Source organism: Cherax quadricarinatus, chromosome 66 (genome assembly GCF_038502225.1).
Source record: "Cherax quadricarinatus isolate ZL_2023a chromosome 66, ASM3850222v1, whole genome shotgun sequence".
Taxonomy (NCBI): domain Eukaryota; kingdom Metazoa; phylum Arthropoda; class Malacostraca; order Decapoda; family Parastacidae; genus Cherax; species Cherax quadricarinatus.
In genome coordinates, this window is record NC_091357.1 from 22,368,102 (window position 1) to 22,383,982 (window position 15,881).

Genomic DNA, 15,881 nt, shown 5'->3' on the forward strand with positions numbered 1-15,881 from the left:
CCAGGTTTAACTTAGTGTTGAATCATGACGGTAAAGCTATGTTAGTGGGTCATATTATCATAATTAATAATAACTATCAGAATAATTAATCTTAAATGTTCATGCAGTCCTCCTGACTCAACCAGGTTACCTCAGAGGATTTACCACAACCAGGTTACCTCAGAGGATTTACCACAACCAGGTTACCTCAGTGGATTTACCATAACCAGATTACCTCAGTGGATTTACCATAACCAGATTACCTCAGTGGATTTACCATAACCAGATTACCTCAGTGGATTTACCACAACCAGATTACCTCAGTGGATTTACCATAACCAGATTACCTCAGTGGATTTACCATAACCAGATTACCTCAGTGGATTTACCACAACCAGATTACCTCAGTGGATTTACCACAACCAGATTACCTCAGTGGATTTACCACAACCAGATTACCTCAGTGGATTTACCACAACCAGATTACCTCAGTGGATTTCCCACAACCAGATTACCTCAGTGGATTTACCACAACCAGATTACCTCAGTGAATTTACCACAACCAGATTGCCTCAGTGAATTTACCACAACCAGATTACCTCAGTGGATTTACCACATAGACTTTTACCCTTCATACACAACTAACCCGCACGTTTCGGTCCAGGTTGGACCTTATAAAAGTAAGAGTGAAGAGAGTGGTTGACAAGGGAGAGGAACAAGAATAACAGGGAGACTAGTACTGTACATCACTGAGTACTGACACCAAGGTAACAATGTGTGTTGATACCAAGTGTCAGAGTGCCCACACATGATACAAAGGTAACAGTGTGTGTTGATACCAGGTGTCAGAGTGCCCACACGTGATACAAAGGTAACAATGTGTGTCAGAGTGTCTACACATGACACCAAGGTAACAGTGTGTTGATACCAGGTGTCAGAGTGCCCACACATAATACAAAGGTAACAGTGTGTGTTGATACCAGGTGTCAGAGTGTCTACACATGACACCAAGATAACAGTGTGTTGATACCAGGTGTCAGAGTGCCTGCACATGATACAAAGGTAACAGTGTGTGTTGATGCCAGGTGTCAGTGTCTACACATGACACCAAGGTAACAGTGTGTTGATACCAGGTGTCAGTGTCTACACATGACACCAAGGTAACAGTGTGTTGATGCCAGGTGTCAGTGTCTACACATGACACCAAGGTAGCAGTGTGTTGATACCAGGTGTCAGAGTGTCTACACATGACACCAAGGTAACAGTGTGTTGATACCAGGTGTCAGAGTGTCTACACATGACACCAAGGTAACAGTGTGTTGATACCAGGTGTCAGAGTGCCCACACATGATACAAAGGTAACAGTGTGTGTTGATGCCAGGTGTCAGTGTCTACACATGACACCAAGGTAACAGTGTGTTGATACCAGGTGTCAGAGTACCCATACATGATACAAAGGTAACAGTGTGTGTTGATACCAGGTGTCAGAGTGTCTACACATGATACCAAGGTAACAATGTGTGTTGATACCAAGTGTCAGAGTGCCCACACATGATACCAAGGTAAGAGTGTATGTTGATACCAGGTGTTATTATTATTATTATTATTATTATTATTATTATTATTATTATTATTATTATTATTATTATTATTATTATTATTATACTATTGCTAAATATTTTCTTCCCAAGAGTTAGTTAATGTGCATTTAACTGTATAAGACATATATAAATATCCCACCTGCTATATTAGGCAGACTACTGCTTTATTCTGACAAATTAACCTATAATAATTCTGACAGATTAACTTATAATAATTCTGACAAATTAACCTATAATAATTGTGACATATTAACCTATAATAATTTTGACAAATTACTCTACAATAATTCTGACAAATTTATGGTTAATAATTTTGACAAATTAACCTATAATAATTCCGTAATTAAAAAAATAATAATTTGTTTACAACTTGGAGTGACGTCACGGCGTCACCAGCAGTCAAGATGGCTGCCAGGGGGATGTGTGCCGTCGTACCTTCCTGATATTTAATGGCGATATCGCAGTTCGTAAGTGTTTTACGGTGTTCATTATACGATAACATAGCTCCTGGAGGACTGTTGGTCATGTTGGTGAGGTGGGGGAGTGTGTGGAGGGTAAGAGAGAGGGGAAATAAGAGTGTTTACCAGCGGGTTGGGTGTTGATCCTGGCTACCTGTGGTCACTGGACCTCTCAAGGGAGGTTTATTGGTGCTGGTGAGGGGCTCTTGATCTAGAGAATTGGATCTGTGCTCCGATTCCCTGAATTGAGCCTGAATACCTTCCATCCTCCCCACCTGCGCTGTATAATCCTGCGGGTTGAGCGCTCCCCCATGATTATGATAATGTCACTGGTACTGGCCAGTTTTCTTATCTATTTTAACCCTTATGTAATAATATAGGTGGTTATATTAAGCAGTGTATAATATACGTAGTTATATTAACCCTTATGTTATATTAACCGACATATAATAATATAGGTTATATTAAGCAACATATAATAATGTACATAGTTATGTTAACCCACATATAATAACATATTAAGCAACATATAATAATATAGGTAAGTTACCTGGAGGAGGTGGTAGGATGACTACAGCAACTCCTGCAGGAGGTGGGTGGTGTTTGAGGGCGGTGTGGGCGGCTCTCCATGCCACTCCAGCCTCCACACAGCGTGGGCGGCCTCCTCGGTCGGTCTCCAGCAGCCATGGTAGGAGCTGAGCCTCCACCCTCACCTGGGAGGCCAAGTGAGCCTCCTCTGCCTCGGCCTCCACCTCCTTGGAGGCCGGAGACGGTAGTACCTCCAGTGTGTACTCCATCTTCCCCCGCCCACGTCTCCACCCACGTCCGCCGCCCATGCTCACCCCTGGCTTGCTGGTAGGCGTGGTGGGTGTGTTTATGGCGTTTGTGGACGGGGTGGGGGTGTTTTGGGCGTGTGTGGGCAGGGTGTGGGTGGTGTGGTGGGCTGGCACGGGCGTGGGACCCACGTGAGCGGCCAGGAACAACAGCAGCAGCAGCGTGGCACCCGCCCGCCCACTGCCGCCGCCCATACTAGTGGGTGGGCGTGTTGTGGGTGATGTGTGGGTAGCTCTTGAAGGTGGGGTGGGCGGTCCCGGGGTGAGGGGGGCGTGGGACCACGCCTCCCACACCCCTGGGGGACATGGTCACTCCCCTCAAGGACCACCTGTCAAGGACCACCTCAAGGACCACCTCTCAAGGACCACCTCTCAAGGACCACCTCTCAAGAACCACCTCAAGGACCGCCTCAAGGACCACCTTAAAGACCACTTCAAGGACCACCTATCAATGACCGCCTGTCAAGGACCACCTCTCAGGGATCACCTCAAGGACCACCTCTCAATGACCACCTCTCAAGGACCACCTCTCAATGACCACCTCTCAAGGACCACCTCTCAGGAACCACCTCAAGGGCCACCTCTCAAGGACCACTTGTCAAGGACCGCCTCTCAAGGACCACCTCAATTACCACCTTTCAAGGACCAATTGTCAAGGACCATCTCTCAATGACCACTTCTCAAGGACCACCTCTCAGTGCTAGGGGCCACTACCTCTTGAGTACCTGGAGGTCCAAGCACTATCACCAAGTACAGGTGATTGTGTTAAAGTCAAGACTACAAAGATGACTGTCAAGGCTCAAGGCTGTCAGCTGTCAAACTGTGTCATTGACTGGAGCTGTCAGACTGACTGTGTCATTGACTGTAGCTCTCAAGCGATTTTTTTTTAAAGAACTGTTGTCGTCAGTTAAAACTGTCAAGAGGTAATGTTGACAGTCGTCGAAACTGTCAGCAAGTTACATTGAGTGTATACACCAGTCAGGAGACATCATACACCAGCCAGGAGACATACCATACACCAGTCAGGAGACACATCACACATCAGTCAGGAGACACATCATACACCAGTCAGAAGATGTTGATCATACAGCAGTCAGTAGACACAGTCAGGGAGACACTCAGATCATACACCAGTCAGGAGACATCATACACCAGCCAGGAGACATATCATACACCAGTCAGGAGACACATCATACACCAGTCAGGAGACACATCATACACCAATCAGGAGACACATCACACATCAGTCAGGAGACACATCATACACCAGTCAGAAGATGCTGATCATACACCAGTCAGTAGACACAGTCAGGGAGACACTCAGATCATACACCAGTCAGCAGACACAGATTATACAACAGTTAGGAGACACTCAGATTATACAGCAATCAGTAGACAAGTAGACACATAGATCATACAGGAGTCAGTAGACACACAGATCATGCACCAGTCAGTAGACTAACAGATCATACACCAGTCAGTAGACTCACAGATCATACAGTAGTCAGTAGAAGTAACAGGTGGTTATTGTGATAAGACCAGTCACTAGAGAGCTTCACTCTACAATCCTCTTGCTCATCTGCCTCTATATGTGTGTCGAGCTCTAACTGAGCTCTATGTGTCGCTGCAGCACACCAGACTAGAATTGCAAAGCTCTACAGGTGACTGAAGCACACTAGATGGTGCTCACAGAGCTTCACAGGTCACTAAAGCACACTAGCTGGTGCTCACAGAGCTTCACAGGTCACTAAAGCACACTAGCTGGTGCTCACAGAGCTCCACAGGTCACTGAAGCACACTAGCTGGTGCTCACAGAGCTTCACAGGCCACTAAAGCACACTAGGTGGTGCTCACAGAGCTTCACAGGTCACTGAAGCACACTAGACTGCTTACAGAGCTTCACAGGTCACTGAAGCACACTAAATGGTGCTCACAGGGCTCCACAGGTCACTGAAGCACTAGATGTGCTCACAGAGCTCCACAGGTCACTGAAGCACTAGATGTGCTCACAGAGCTCCACAGGTCACTGAAGCACTAGATGTGCTCACAGAGCTCCACAGGTCACTGAAGCACTAGATGTGCTCACAGAGCTCCACAGGTCACTGAAGCACTAGATGTGCTCACAGAGCTCCACAGGTCACTGAAGCACTAGATGATGCTCACAGAGCTCCACAGGTCACTGAAGCACTAGATGTGCTCACAGAGCTCCACAGGTCACTGAAGCACTAGATGTGCTCACAGAGCTCCACAGGTCACTGAAGCACTAGATGTGCTCACAGAGCTCCACAGGTCACTGAAGCACTAGATGATGCTCACAGAGCTCCACAGGTCACTGAAGCACTAGATGATGCTCACAGAGCTCCACAGGTCACTGAAGCACTAGATGTGCTCACAGAGCTCCACAGGTCACTGAAGCACACTAGCTGGTGCTCACAGAGCTCCATGGGTCACTGAAGCACACTAGCTGGTGCTCACAGAGCTCCACAGGTCACTGAAGCACACTAGCTGGTGCTCACAGAGCTCCACAGGTCACTGAAGCACACTAGCTGGTGCTCACAGAGCTCCACAGGTCACTGAAGCACACTAGCTGGTGCTCACAGAGCTCCACAGGTCACTGAAGCACACTAGCTGGTGCTCACAGAGCTCCACAGGTCACTGAAGCACACTAGCTGGTGCTCACAGAGCTCCACAGGTCACTGAAGCACACTAGCTGGTGCTCACAGAGCTCCACAGGTCACTGAAGCACACTAGCTGGTGCTCACAGAGCTCCACAGGTCACTGAAGCACACTAGCTGGTGCTCACAGAGCTCCACAGGTCACTGAAGCACACTAGCTGGTGCTCACAGAGCTCCACAGGTCACTGAAGCACACTAGCTGGTGCTCACAGAGCTCCACAGGTCACTGAAGCACACTAGCTGGTGCTCATAGAGCTCCACAGGTCACTGAAGCAGACTTGTCTCTCTGCTGCCTCCAGGCAGATCACTGCAGTAAGTTAAATGTCACTTTTTTCACTGCATAACTTTTTGTAGTCACTTCAGTCACCGTGGCACTGTCCTTATGTTAGATTCACCGTGGCACTGTCCGCATGTTAGAATCACCGTGGCACTGTCCTCATGATAGATTCACCGTGGCACTGTCCGCATGTTAGAATCACCGTGGCGCTGTCCGCATGTTAGAATCGCTGGCACTGTCCTCATGTTGATAGAATCACCGTGGCACTGTCCGCATGTTAGAATCACCATGGCACTGTCCGCATGTTAGAATCGCTGGCACTGTCCTCATGTTGCTAGATTCACCGTGGCACTGTCGGCATGTTAAATTCACCATGGCATTATCATGTTGCTGCATTCAATGTGGCACTGTCTGCATGTTGCTATATTCACAGTAGCAGTGCCGAACATTGTCACTGTTCACATATCTTGGCGTCACTGTTGGAAGATAAAATGAAATTATTTCAGAGTATCACCATCATGTTGTAATATATCACCATCATGTTGTAATATATCACCATCATGTTGTAATATATCACCATCATGTTGTAATATATCACCATCATGTTGTAATATATCACCATCATGTTGTAATATATCACCATCATGTTGTAATATATCACCATCATGTTGTAATATATCACCATCATGTTGTAATATATCACCATCATGTTGTAATATATCACCATGTTGTAATATATCACCATCATGTTGTAATATATCACCATCATGTTGTAATATATCACCATCATGTTGTAATATATCACCATGTTGTAATATATCACCATCATGTTGTAATGTATCACCATGTTGTAATATATCACCATCATGTTGTAATATATCACCATCATGTTGTAATATATCACCATCATGTTGTAATATATCACCATCATGTTGTAATATATCACCATGTTGTAATATATCACCATCATGTTGTAATGTATCACCATGTTGTAATATATCACCATCATGTTGTAATATATCACCATCATGTTGTAATATATCACCATCATGTTGTAATATATCACCATCATGTTGTAATATATCACCATGTTGTAATATATCACCATGTTGTAATATATCACCATCATGTTGTAATATATCACCATCATGTTGTAATATATCACCATGTTGTAATATATCACCATCATGTTGTAATATATCACTATCATGTTGTAATATATCACCATCATGTTGTAATATATCACCATCATGTTGTAATATATCACCATCATGTTGTAATATATCACCATCATGTTGTAATATATCACCATCATGTTGTAATATATCACCATCATGTTGTAATATATCACCATCATGTTGTAATATATCACCATCATGATGTAATATATCACCATCATGTTGTAATATATCACCATCATGATGTAATATATCACCATCATGTTGTAATATATCACCATCATGTTGTAATATATCACCATCATGTTGTAATATATCACCATCATGATGTAATATATCACCATCATGTTGTAATATATCACCATCATGTTGTAATATATCACCATCATGTTGTAATATATCACCATCATGTTGTAATATATCACCATCATGATGTAATATATCACCATCATGTTGTAATATATCACCATCATCATGTTGTAATATATCACCATCATGTTGTAATATATCACCATCATGATGTAATATATCACCATCATGTTGTAATATATCACCATCATGTTGTAATATATCACCATCATGTTGTAATATATCACCATCATGTTGTAATATATCACCATCATGTTGTAATATATCACCATCATGTTGTAATATATCACCATCATGATGTAATATATCACCATTATGTTGTAATATATCACCATCATGATGTAATATATCACTATCATGTTGTAATATATCACCATCATGATGTAATATATCACCATCATGATGTAATATATCACCATCATGTTGTAATATATCACCATCATGATGTAATATATCACTATCATGTTGTAATATATCACCATCATGATGTAATATATCACCATCATGTTGTAATATATCACCATCATGTTGTAATATATCACCATCATGATGTAATATATCACCATCATCTTGTAATATATCACCATCATCATGTAATATATCACCATCATCTTGTAATATATCACCATCATGTTGTAATATATCACCATCATCTTGTAATATATCACCATCATCTTGTAATATATCACCATCATCATGTAATATATCACCATCATGTTGTAATATATCACCATCATGTTGTAATATATCACCATCATGTTGTAATATATCACCATCATGTTGTAATATATCACCATCATGTTGTAATATATCACCATCATGATGTAATATATCACCATCATCTTGTAATATATCACCATCATCATGTAATATATCACATTCATGTTGTAATATATCACCATCATGTTGTAATATATCACCATCATGTTGTAATATATCACCATCATGTTGTAATATATCACCATCATGCTGTAATATATCACCATCATGTTGTAATATATCACCATCATGTTGTAATATATCACCATCATGATGTAATATATCACCATCATGTTGTAATATATCACCATCATGTTGTAATATATCACCATCATGTTGTAATATATCACCATCATGTTGTAATATATCACCATCATGTTGTAATATATCACCATCATGTTGTAATATATCACCATCATGATGTAATATATCACCATCATGTTGTAATATATCACCATCATGTTGTAATATATCACCATCATGATGTAATATATCACCATCATGTTGTAATATATCACCATCATGTTGTAATATATCACCATCATCTTGTAATATATCACCATCATGATGTAATATATCACCATCATCTTGTAATATATCACCATCATGATGTAATATATCACCATCATGTTGTAATATATCACCATCATGATGTAATATATCACCATCATGTTGTAATATATCACAATCATGTAATATATCACCATCATGTTGTAATATATCACCATCATGTTGTAATATATCACCATCATGATGTAATATATCACCATCATGTTGTAATATATCACCATCATCTTGTAATATATCACCATCATGTTGTAATATATCACCATCATGATGTAATATATCACCATCATGTTGTAATATATCACCATCATGATGTAATATATCACCATCATGTTGTAATATATCACCATCATGATGTAATATATCACCATCATGTTGTAATATATCACAATCATGTAATATATCACCATCATGTTGTAATATATCACCATCATGTTGTAATATATCACCATCATGATGTAATATATCACCATCATGTTGTAATATATCACCATCATCTTGTAATATATCACCATCATGTTGTAATATATCACCATCATGTTGTAATATATCACCATCATGTAATATATCACCATCATGTTGTAATATATCACCATCATGTTGTAATATATCACCATCATGTTGTAATATATCACCATCATGTTGTAATATATCACCATCATGTTGTAATATATCACCATCATGTAATATATCACCATCATGTTGTAATATATCACCATCATGATGTAATATATCACCATCATGTTGTAATATATCACCATCATGTAATATATCACCATCATGTTGTAATATATCACCATCGTGTTGTAATATATCACCATCATGTAATATATCACCATCATGTTGTAATATATCACCATCATGATGTAATATATCACCATCATGTTGTAATATATCACCATCATGTAATATATCACCATCATGTTGTAATATATCACCATCATGTTGTAATATATCACCATCATGTAATATATCACCATCATGTTGTAATATATCACCATCATGTTGTAATATATCACCATCATGTAATATATCACCATCATGTTGTAATATATCACCATCATGTTGTAATATATCACCATCATGATGTAATATATCACCATCATGTTGTAATATATCACCATCATGTAATATATCACCATCATGTAATATATCACCATCATGTTGTAATATATCACCATCATGATGTAATATATCACCATCATGTTGTAATATATCACCATCGTGTTGTAATATATCTCAATCATGTAATATATCATCATCATGTTGTAATATATCACCATCATGTAATATATCACCATCATGTAATATATCACCATCATGTTGTAATATATCACCATCATGTTGTAATATATCACCATCGTGTTGTAATATATCACCATCATGTTGTAATATATCACCATCGTGTTGTAATATATCTCAATCATGTAATATATCACCATCATGTTGTAATATATCACCATCATGTTGTAATATATCACCATCATGTAATATATCACCATCATGTTGTAATATATCACCATCATGTTGTAATATATCACCATCATGTAATATATCACCATCATGTAATATATCACCATCATGTAATATATCACCATCATGATGTAATATATCACCATCATGTTGTAATATATTACAATCATGTAATATATCACCATCATGTTGTAATATATCACCATCATGTTGTAATATATCACCATCATGTTGTAATATATCACCATCATGTTGTAATATATCACCATCATGTTGTAATATATCACCATCATGTTGTAATATATCACCATCATGATGTAATATATCACCATTATGATGTAATATATCACTATCATGTTGTAATATATCACCATCATGTTGTAATATATCACCATCATGTTGTAATATATCACCATCATGTTGTAATATATCACCATCATGATGTAATATATCACCATCATGTTGTAATATATCACCATCATGATGTAATATATCACCATCATGTTGTAATATATCACCATCATGTTGTAATATATCACCATCATGTTGTAATATATCACCATCATGTTGTAATATATCACCATCATGATGTAATATATCACCATCATGTTGTAATATATCACCATCATGATGTAATATATCACCATCATGTTGTAATATATCACCATCATGATGTAATATATCACCATCATGTTGTAATATATCACCATCATGTAATATATCACCATCATGTTGTAATATATCACCATCATGTTGTAATATATCACCATCATGTTGTAATATATCACCATCATGATGTAATATATCACCATCATGTTGTAATATATCACCATCATGATGTAATATATCACCATCATGTTGTAATATATCACCATCATGTAATATATCACCATCATGTTGTAATATATCACCATCATGTTGTAATATATCACCATCATGTTGTAATATATCACCATCATGTAATATATCACCATCATGATGTAATATATCACCATCATGATGTAATATATCACCATCATGATGTAATATATCACTATCATGTTGTAATATATCACCATCATGTTGTAATATATCACCATCATGATGTAATATATCACCATCATGTTGTAATATATCACCATCATGATGTAATATATCACCATCATGTTGTAATATATCACCATCATGTAATATATCACCATCATGTTGTAATATATCACCATCATGTTGTAATATATCACCATCATGTAATATATCACCATCATGTTGTAATATATCACCATCATGTTGTAATATATCACTATCATGTTGTAATATATCACCATCATGTTGTAATATATCACCATCATGATGTAATATATCACCATCATGTTGTAATATATCACCATCATGATGTAATATATCACCATCATGTTGTAATATATCACCATCATGTAATATATCACCATCATGTTGTAATATATCACCATCATGTTGTAATATATCACCATCATGTAATATATCACCATCATGTTGTAATATATCACCATCATGTTGTAATATATCACCATCATGTTGTAATATATCACTATCATGTTGTAATATATCACCATCATGTTGTAATATATCACCATCATGATGTAATATATCACCATCATGTTGTAATATATCACCATCATGATGTAATATATCACCATCATGTTGTAATATATCACCATCATGTAATATATCACCATCATGTTGTAATATATCACCATCATGTTGTAATATATCACCATCATGATGTAATATATCACCATCATGATGTAATATATCACCATCATGTAATATATCACCATCATCTTGTAATATATCACCATCATGTTGTAATATATCACAATCATGTTGTAATATATCACCATCATGTTGTAATATATCACCATCATCTTGTAATATATCACCATCATGTTGTAATATATCACCATCATGTTGTAATATATCACCATCATGATGTAATATATCACCATCATCTTGTAATATATCACTATCATGTTGTAATATATCACCATCATGTTGTAATATATCACCATCATGTTGTAATATATCACCATCATGTTGTAATATATCACCATCATGTAATATATCACCATCATGTTGTAATATATCACCATCATCTTGTAATATATCACCATCATGTAATATATCACCATCATGTTGTAATATATCACCATCATGTAATATATCACCATCATGTTGTAATATATCACCATCATCTTGTAATATATCACCATCATGTTGTAATATATCACCATCATGTAATATATCACCATCATGTTGTAATATATCACCATCATGTTGTAATATATCACCATCATGTTGTAATATATCACCATCATGTTGTAATATATCACCATCATGTTGTAATATATCACCATCATGTAATATATCACCATCATGTTGTAATATATCACCATCATGTTGTAATATATCACCATCATGTAATATATCACCATCATGTTGTAATATATCACCATCATGTAATATATCACCATCATGTAATATATCACCATCATGTAATATATCACCATCATGTAATATATCACCATCATGTAATATATCACCATCATCTTGTAATATATCACCATCATGTAATATATCACCATCATGTAATATATCACCATCATGTAATATATCACCATCATGTAATATATCACCATCATGTAATATATCACCATCATGTTGTAATATATCACCATCATGTTGTAATATATCACCATCATGTTGTAATATATCACAATCATCTTGTAATATATCACCATCATGTAATATATCACCATCATGTAATATATCACCATCATGTAATATATCACCATCATGTAATATATCACCATCATGTAATATATCACCATCATGTAATATATCACCATCATGTAATATATCACCATCATGTAATATATCACCATCATGTAATATATCCCGACTGAGAAGACACATTTGCCTAGCTTAATTTTATATATTATAAAAGTGGGAAGTGAAAGAGAAACAGTGAAGTGAGAGAGAGTGAGAAAGAGGGAGTGAGAGAGAGAGAAAGAGAGAGTGTGTGAGAGTGAGAGAGAGAAAGAGAGAGAGTGAGAGAGAGAAAGAGAGAGAGTGAGAGAGAGAAAGAGAGAGTGTGTGAGAGTGAGAGAGAGAAAGAGAGAGAGTGAGAGAGAGAAAGAGAGAGTGTGTGAGAGTGAGAGAGAGAGAGAGAGAGTGTGTGAGAGTGAGAGAGAGAGAGAGTGAGAGAGAGAAAGAGAGAGAGTGAGAGAGAGAAAGAGAGAGTGTGTGAGAGTGAGAGAGAGAAAGAGAGAGTGTGTGAGAGTGAGAGAGAGAGAGAGAGTGAGAGAGAGAAAGAGAGAGAGTGAGAGAAAGAGAGAGTGTGTGAGAGTGAGAGAGAGAAAGAGAGAGTGTGTGAGAGTGAGAGAGAGAAAGAGAAAGTGTGTGAGAGTGAGAGAGAGAAAGAGAGAGTGTGTGAGAGTGAGAGAGGCCGACACTTTAGTTAAGCGTTTTCCATTTCATATTGGAAGAGTTTGTTTACAAATGTTTCAGACATTATTGATTAAAGTGAAGGAGAGGTTGCGTAGGGAGGGAGGGAGGGTGAGGGAGAGAGGCAGGGTGAGGGAGAGAGGCAGGGTGAGGGAGAGAGGCAGTGTGAGGGAGAGAGGCAGTGTGAGGGAGAGAGGCAGTGTGAGGGAGAGAGGCAGGGTGAGGGAGAGAGGTAGGGTGAGGGAGAGAGGCAGTGTGAGGGAGAGAGGTAGGGTGAGGGAGAGAGGCAGGGTGAGGGAGAGAGGCAGGGTGAGGGAGAGAGGCAGGGTGAGGGAGAGAGGCAGGGTGAGGGAGAGAGGCAGTGTGAGGGAGAGAGGCAGGGTGAGGGAGAGAGGCAGTGTGAGGGAGAGAGGCAGGGTGAGGGAGAGAGGTAGGGTGAGGGAGAGAGGCAGGGTGAGGGAGAGAGGCAGGGTGAGGGAGAGAGGCAGGGTGAGGGAGAGAGGCAGGGTGAGGGAGAGAGGCAGGGTGAGGGAGAGAGGCAGTGTGAGGGAGAGAGGCAGGGTGAGGGAGGGAGGCAGGGTGAGGGAGAGAGGCAGGGTGAGGGAGAGAGGCAGGGTGAGGGAGAGAGGCAGGGTGAGGGAGGGAGGCAGGGTGAGGGAGGGAGGCAGGGTGAGGGAGAGAGGCAGGGTGAGGGAGAGAGGCAGGGTGAGGGAGAGAGGTAGGGTGAGGGAGGGAGGCATTGTGAGGGAGAGACGCAGGGTGAGGGAGAGAGGCAGAGTGAGGGAGAGAGGCAGGGTGAGGGAGAGAGGCAGGGTGAGGGAGAGAGGCAGGGGGAGGGAGAGAGGCAGGGGGAGAGAGAGGGAGCAAGAGTACACAGGGAACACAGCCACAGACATAAGAGTCCACACTGAGACAATCAGCTGTGATGGATTATTTACTTCCATCCTGCTGAGGAACTATCATCTGCATGGTTGAGGCCAGGATAGTGAAGCAGAAGGCTCTCTCGCCATCCTCATCCCACTGCTGCCATCAAGTGTACAACACTCATAGTGTACAACACACAGTGTACAACACACAGTGTGCAACATTCACAGTGTACAACAAGTGTACAACTCTCACAATGTACAACACACAGTGTACAACATTCACAGTGTACAACACAGTGTACAACACACAGTGTACAACACAGTGTTGGTTTAGAAAGACACGTAAGCAAACACTATGACATATTTATTAGAAAACGTTTCGGTCCTGGGACCTTGATCACTTCTAACATACAGAGGTAGAAAGACATTATATATATAGGCGGAGAGTGAGGTGTGACGCACGTGACCTGAGGAATGTCATAAGAACATAAGAATGGAGGAACACTGTAGAAGGCCTACTGGCCCATGCGAGGCAGGTCCTTATCAAAACAACCTCTACCTATGATGAGGACGGGTAGACGATGAAATCATGTGACTCCTGTGTTGTTGGGTTGGTGCTGCTTAAGTATCATGTATGCCAATGTTTTTGAAATTTTGTAGTTTCCAGTGTTGCGTTCTATAGTGACGGTGACGGCGATTAGTGAGGCTTCTAGGCACCGTCGGCGTCTGAGGTCTCGTTCTCACCGAACCAGACCTCAGACGCCGACGGTGCCTAGAAGCCTCACTAATCGCCGTCACCGTCACTATAGAACGCAACACTGGAAACTACAAAATTTCAAAAACATTGGCATACATGATACTTAAGCAGCACCAACCCAACAACACAGGAGTCACATGATTTCATCGTCTACCCGTCCTCATCATAGGTAGAGGTTGTTTTGATAAGGACCTGCCTCGCATGGGCCAGTAGGCCTTCTACAGTGTTCCTCCATTCTTATGTTCTTATGACATTCCTCAGGTCACGTGCGTCACACCTCACTCTCCGCCTATATATATATAATGTCTTTCTACCTCTGTATGTTAGAAGTGATCAAGGTCCCAGGACCGAAACGTTTTCTAATAAATATGTCATAGTGTTTGCTTACGTGTCTTTCTAAACCAACTTTTTTTTATTTTTTTTATTATCACACTGGCCGATTCCCACCAAGGCAGGGTGGCCCGAAAAATAAAAACTTTCACCATCATTCACTCCATCACTGTCTTGCCAGAAGGGTGCTTTACACTACAGTTTTTAAACTGCAGCATCAACACCCTTCCTTCAGAGTGCAGGCACTGTACTTCCCATCTCCAGGACTCAAGTCCGGCCTGCCGGTTTCCCTGAACC

At 39.7% G+C, this 15,881-nt stretch overlaps 1 protein-coding gene across 1 annotated transcript in view; it reads left to right on the top strand.

The window, feature by feature from the left end:
- The first annotated feature begins 1,981 nt into the window (after positions 1 to 1,981).
- Positions 1,982 to 15,881, top strand: part of Ipk2 (Inositol phosphate kinase 2) — a 50,791-nt gene continuing 36,891 nt past the window's right edge. Inside the window, exon 1 of the mRNA XM_070099240.1 lies at positions 1,982 to 2,047. The gene's annotated coding sequence lies outside the window, so the exon portion shown is untranslated. The remainder of the gene's footprint in view (positions 2,048 to 15,881) is intronic.